The 7,205-nt window shown below is 44.7% G+C and overlaps 1 non-coding gene across 1 annotated transcript; it reads left to right on the top strand.

The window, feature by feature from the left end:
- The first annotated feature begins 2,511 nt into the window (after positions 1–2,511).
- TRNAQ-CUG (transfer RNA glutamine (anticodon CUG)) lies at positions 2,512–2,583 on the top strand. The gene has a single exon. It is a non-coding gene; the product is annotated as a tRNA-Gln (tRNA).
- Positions 2,584–7,205: the final 4,622 nt, after the last annotated feature.

The raw sequence follows: 7,205 nt of genomic DNA, 5'->3' as shown, positions 1-7,205 counted from the left end.
CCTCCTTCCTCGCACACCCCTCCAACCTCCATCCCCCCACGCCGTGCCCTGGGGAGTGGCTCGCATCGCAACCCACCCCAGTATGGAAATTCGTAATGCGTAATGCGCAAAAAGAGCTCATGGCTGGCGCTGGTGCGAGCGGCGTTGCGCACCGAAATCCGAGCGTGTTCGGAGTTGTTTGGGGATTCCCTTATTTTGTTGACAATGTTTGCTCCGAAATGTATTGCAACCGTGATATCGGTGTCGGCAAACAGCAGCAGGGGCCACCGATCTATCTACTGTTGCGTGAAGGCATCCCAAAAGCCATTATCATGGATAGTAAACCACTGCAGTCGGCGTTCCTTCAATTTGAGGAATCAAAAAACTACACGAATTATCTCTCTCTCTCCTGAAGGTCTCTCGGGACTTCAGACCTCGACATTGGCATTCAGTTCCTGGACGTACCGCTTACGCAAGAATATAAATTATACAAATGGATATACAGTTGAAATAGTCCACCTAGACCCTGCACACGATACTGATTTGCATCGCTTAATCTATTCTGTGGACGTACTCTCAGGCGCGTTCCATTCCTTGGTCGCCACTTAGTGGCGTAGTAACTACATGATCAGCTCGGGGTGGGGGGGGTGCGGCAATCGGTCTAGTGGGGCCCCAATATTTGATTTTTCTCGCACGGTCGCTCCTCGGCTTCTATATATCGCGGTTCCTCTTGCCTAAGCACATCACTGCACTCAAGGTCTCGAACATTTAACACTGTAGGGGCGCTCCATCTTCGCAAAATTCAACCACTACAGCTTAGAAGTACCTGCCAGAAATAAGTCATATTTAAAAAAAAACTTTTTAAAAAACACGCTTTCATGAAATGCACCGTACTCGTAATGGCAGAACTCCACGACTCCAGAAAGTGGGCCCGAAGCTTTCCATAACGTAAGAGACCGTGGTCAATTACAGCCAACGTCAGTTGAGCGTGGACAATTAGAGCCAAGCCGAAACGTAACATATAAAAAAAATTATGTTTTAAAATATGTGTTTTTTATGATAGAATATAGTATTGTCAGCAGTATGACATAAGTATACCAAATTTGCAGTCGATACCACATTGGGAAGTGGGTTAAAATTGAGTTACAAGATTTGAGGATACAACAACGACAACAACAACGACTACGACAACAACAACAGACAGTGAGATAATAAAAAGCGTGTAATAATTAAAAGGGGAAAACCTATTCTCATATTTTGGTACTGGCAAAGGACCTCCCATGATGGCCCGAAGTACCTCTTTGCAATGATACGTTCCTGCTCTAATTACATTCAAATACAACGTGTAAGGTTACGTGAAAGTATTTTCTTAAAAAATACATTTAAACCACATTTAGAGTCGGGTTTTTGTACTTTTGACACTGTTGTTGAACACACATCTCAAGGTGGTTGTCAAGGGGGCCCCAACTCGTAGCTTTGGCCACCAGGAGAGGCCAAGGTGGGTGGCCCCACGCTAGTTTGGGGCCGTCCATAAATGACGTCACGCGATTTTGTACGATTTCTTTTACCACTCCCCCCTCGTCACACGGCGTCACAAAAATGCAGACCTCCCCCCCTCAAATATGACGTCACAAAGCTCTGCCCCCCCCCCCCCGCCCTCAAAATAAAACATGCTTCAAATCGCTTTAAACTATTATCATTGTAGTGCGTATTTAATGTGGCGCTGCACTCTGATGTTGTAGGAGAAACATTTATATAAAAAAAGTCTATTTAATGAAGTAGAACGTGTTGTCTATATTTATTTAAAGTTGCGCATTTTTATGTGACGTCACATTTCTCACCCCCCCCCCCCCTCTCGTCACACATCGTCACAAATGTCTGACCCCCCCCCCCCCCAGGTGCATGACGTCATTTATGGACGGCCCCTTACGCTACTGCCGCCACTCTGTCATTATTATTGACCATCGGCCATGATACCCACCGTACTGGTCATGACGTGCCCTGCTCAAGCCTTTTGAACTTTCCTTCGCAGTTTGAATGACGCGACACGAACCTGCCCGCGTGTGTTCTCTCATCGTTGCCCATTATTCTCTAATTCATGAACGCGCTCGATCTCGTCAGATCTTGTAAGATAAGCAAGGGTACGCCTGGATTGCGCTTCAATGAGCAACTGCCTTGCGTGAGAGGTGGTATGGGCGAAATGCTGCGGGGCTGCCTTGTGTACTGCAGCGTCGCAGTGCACCGACGCAATTTGTTGCAGTGTACTTCTATGCTCCGACGTCTGTACTTCCCGCCTTCACCAACACGCACTGAGCAGCGTGGTGAAGTATGGTGAAAGAACCCAACAACGTGCGCGGCGTGGGGAGGCTTCTCATCCAGCAGTGGATTGATTAACAAAGGGCTGTACCGTGTGCCATCGGTGTGATGTTATAGTAAGAGGGAGTGTCCAGAGACGACTCTCGCAAAATAGGTGTAGCGCCCCGTAGCAGAGAACGACACTCATCTGTAAATGACGAGAGGCACAGGCGTGGCGGTTCCATGGTGTAATGGTTAGCACTCAGGACTCTGAATCCTGCGATCCGAGTTCAAATCTCGGTGGGACCTATGTAATTATTTTATTATTCTGTGCCGATGAGTCTTAATTACGATGAAACCGCTCCGCAGTTCTGCATCACTGCTGCTGTCAGACACATTTGCTGATTTTTTTTCATGGTGACCTAAGACAAGATGACCATAATGCGCGAAGAAGTAGATATCACAGAACGACTTCTGAGATTTCCTTCAAGTCATTTGTTGTCTCTACACACAGGGGGCACTACACTGCTCCACGTGTCCCGCTAGAGAGAGGCTTTCGTAGCCAAGATAGGCGAAACACTATATTAAATGTAATTGCGTTTATTTGTATATATATGCAGTCAATTGTGAATAGACGGAGATAATAAACCCTTTATACTTGAAAACAAGGTTTAATCGCAGGTATCTGAAACCTGGATTTTAACCCAGGCTCTCAGCAGCACTATCACTGTGCTCTGACCCCTAAGTCAACCAGACACCTAGTTTCAGGATTAAAACAATAATGTCCATCAATAATAAACATTATGAAATGAATGTGTTCAGGAAAAAACAATCCGTGAGACGTACAGTTGTTTCACATTTGACAAACTGCAGGGTCTACTATTATGGTCTCATCAGCACTTTCATCTATTTTCAAAAAATCCCCTTGTTACACAGTCGAGAGGTGCTTCAACGACCGTTCTTCCAGTCTCACTCCCACCTGGCTTTTGGGCTTGGATTTAGTTACCGGACTCTAGGTTCCATTCCAATTCCTGGCGTGGTAACTTTCCCTCCCCCACCTTGCACACGTGCCCCACTCATCGCAGCCTCCTCCTCTCAACGATGCCCACAAATAGTCAATGCCACCACACCTCGCCATCGCCTATTTCTGTTCGACCCTTCCGTTCTTGCACAGTAAGCATCTAACCTCAAAGGTCTGCACTTATAATATCCCAACAATCTGGCTTGATGTCTTCACCTTGGTTGCTGTCTTGTTAACCTGCATGATAGACACGTGTCCCACCCATCACAACCTCCATTTCCGCCTTTAAGAATGTTTCGGTAAATATTAGCAGGAGTTTTACAATCGCAGGATTGCGAGAGATGGCAATAGCTTAGGGAGTCCTTTAATCCAGCAGTGAATCGATTATGGCTGATAACAGTGATGATGGTGATGAGCAGGATAAACGTTGGTTGACTGCATCTGCCCTTTCCTCTGTCAACTCACTTCGTATGGTTAGGATGGTCAGTTTGTGGAATTACATGCACTGCTTACGTTGACATGATTTTGATCCTGTTTGATCATTAATTATTATGGTAATTTAATACATTTTTTTGTTACCACTCTACCCTTGCATCAAACCTACTCAATGTCGAGACCCTTTCCAGCTCGTTCCCCCAAATATCTTCCCTGTCGCCATTTTATTCGGCTTTCTCCTGCGATTTTGCTCGATTCTTTGTTTTGAGTTGGGTGTGAAGACTGGTCTGCCCGATTTCCTGGAGGGGCTGCCTGAGAGAGCACGGGACTCTCCCAGGGCCTTTCTGGGAGCTGTGGTAGTATGGCAACTCTTGAGGTCTATCTTTGAGACAACGTGGTGGTGTGGAGGCTTCCTTGGGGCCTGTGTTTAATACGATGTGGGGGCTTGTGAGAATGCAGAGGCCTGAGTGACGATGTGGTAGATAGTGGATTAGACTGGCCTTTTCATCCATCTAGTTACAGAACTTCAGTTATTTTGACTTTGATTGCTTTTGTGCCCAATTTTGTGTGGTCCCATTGTGTGATGTATTACATTCGTTGTCGTTTTGCATGTTATCAATCTCAAAATGTTCCCTTTTTTGCCTGGATGTTTTGTATATCTCGTTTGCGTTGCAAAGCCGTCGAGTCCCTGTTTGTGGAAATGAGCGCTCAATCACTAAACATTCTTATTCATATCTTGACTTAAAGCTTTCGTGACTGTAGGAATTCATATTCTTTGGGTCTTTCGGTAAAGCCACGTAGATAGAAAAATAATACAATTGTTAAATTAATAACAATATCACGACGTTTCGATCGCAACACAAGCAAACATATATGGCCATATATTTTCCTGCCTCAGCAGCTCTCCCGCTATATTTTTCACCTGATTACGATTGCTTGTGGCTTTACCAAAAGATCCAAAGAATATGAATTCTTATTCATCTAAATTTCGAGGTTTATTTCCATATACTGTCGTATAAATTCCAAGCACACTCCCTGGTGTTGGAGGAGCAATTCAGGTTCAGCTTGAAATATTTATGCACGTGTGTTTTCCACTATCCCAGGAAAGACATGTTTACGACGAAAATAATAAGTTAGGACCCTCGGTGTATCCAAAAATAACCACAGAAGTGCTGCTACCCCCTACCCCTATCCATGCACCCCAGTGCCACAATTAAACGCGGCAGAGAGCCATACAGTCACGCGGGATGACGCATTGGTGTGTTGTATAAATAGCCGATTGTGAGTGGTGATAGTTCTAGCCGTGTTCCCAATGGGCTAAAGCTATGTGTACTGTGGGCTTTATATTTAGGACAGCAAGTCCCCAAAATATCAGCAGCATTGATTGACTACACGCAAACGCTGGTTCGGTTTTGACACGCAGTTTTCTCATTCATTAATTCATAAGATTTGTACTGCGCACACGTTGAACTTTAAAGTATGTATTCAGGGTCGCGGGAGACTACACTAAGCAGAGGAGGGAGAGTAAAGTATTACAATCCTGACAGGAGGGAAGACGGCGCCAATACGTGATGCAGTGATAGCAAAGGGAGTGAATTCCAGGCAACCGGAGCAGCGGCGTTCGCATTGTCTGGTTCGAGACATGGGCTTGAGGAACATCGGAGGTTGCGAGATGGAAAAGACGATTGTTTACCCAGCCTCAAAATGAGTACCTAGTGCGGTGTGTAAACATCGCCACTAGGGAGACAAAGTCGACCGGGTGTGGTGCTGGTCACCCACCCAATTCGCGTGCCGTTCCGGCCTTCATCTGTGCGCTAACAGCACTTGCCCCAGCAGTCTGTAATGACTATAAGGGGATCTTTCTGTGCGTTGTAGCAGACAGGACAGCGACTCTGTATAGAACGCGTTGTTTAAATTAAAGCCATTGGAGTTTATTTAGAAGGCCAGAGGAGTGGGTGATGAGATCGTGTCTTGCGACTAGTGATCCAGTTGCGAATGCGTTTTAAGATGCTTTAGATGTGTTTTTTTCCACGCTCATTAGCGGTCAGACTGCAATTATGCACTCCCATACGTATGTTGGTCGAATGGGTTGTGTACGAAACTTGTTTGTACAGAGACAGACATATGAATGAGACATTTTGATTGCCTGTCTCTTTTGTTATTCATATTCTAATTTTGCATGGATGTTGAACTTCTTTCGCACAGTATGTAGCCAACCGTGCTAATCGGAGGTGCAAACTACCCAGTCGTCAGAATACTTATTGATACTGAAGGAATCCGATGAACTGTAAAGCTTTTTTTCACAGATGTCCAGTAACTTGGAACGTTGATCCAACTGTTCCAACCACATTCCGACGTTAGCCCAGCGTCGAACATTTACTGGGTAGGACCGGCGTCTTAAAGAGAGGGCCCTTACCTAGAACATCGGCAGTTCACCAGCGCTGGCTGACTCTGTCCTTGAGACACCGTGTGTTGAGACGGGTCTAGGGATTGTTTGTGCTCAATCAATGGTGCTGAAATGATTCACTCCCAGAAGGCCGTGAGACAGGATGGGGTTTGTGTAAGAAACGCTTTTGGGTTTTATTTTTTTACGTGGAGAGACGGCTACAGTATATGAAGCAGACATTGTTTTGTCTATTTTTTTTAAACAAAATTGTGTGATTCCGTACTGCGGTGGAATTGGCGCATTTCTTTAAAACAGTTTTTGTGTCTGTTTAGTTTCTTGTCCTTCCCCCGCACCTCTGATGAGCGTGGTTGGCTACGTACGGTGCGAAAGAAGTTCAAGATACATTAAAAAAAACAACTCGGCACGTCCGTCCGTGTGTAAACACTACCACAAAATAATAATATAAAATAGGCGACGTTTCGGGCAATTGCCCTTTTTCATGGCACATAAAACGTGTCATTAAAATACAAATCACACGTAATTTTAAATCATTCGATGTGCTATGAATAAGGCCCATTGCTCGAAACGTCGAATATTATATACCCCCCCCCCCCATATATACATACCTGTCAACCTGTTATCAGTGCCTAGCTTATTACAGACCAATGCAGACCTTATATTCTTGGTTCTTTCGGTAAAGTCACGTAGAAGGGAAATAATAAAATAATAAAAATAAAACAATTAAATTCTCACGACGTTTCGATTGCAACACAAGCAATCATCAAGTGTGAAAAACCACAGCAAATGTTCTTGCAACACAAGCAATCATCATCAGGTGTGAAAACCACAGCAAATTTTCTTGCTGTGGTTGCAATCGAAACATCGTGAGACTTTTATTGTTTTCTTCTTATTATTTTATTATTTCCCTTCTACGTTGCTTTACCGAAAGAACCAAGAATATGAATCCCTGCAGTCACGAAAGCTTTAAATCGAAATTTAATTCAGACCTTATTGTTGCTCTGGGTGTGTGTCAATAAAGTTGTCCCCGTCTCCTCCCCCACAGCGCGCTGTCAATAAAGTTGTTCCGAC

The sequence above is a fragment of the Lethenteron reissneri genome, chromosome 39, assembly GCF_015708825.2.
Source record: "Lethenteron reissneri isolate LAM-NWPU_2019-01 chromosome 39, ASM1570882v1, whole genome shotgun sequence".
NCBI lineage: Eukaryota > Metazoa > Chordata > Hyperoartia > Petromyzontiformes > Petromyzontidae > Lethenteron > Lethenteron reissneri.
Note: the sequence above shows the minus strand (reverse complement) of the source record. Positions and strands in the feature narration are given on the sequence as shown.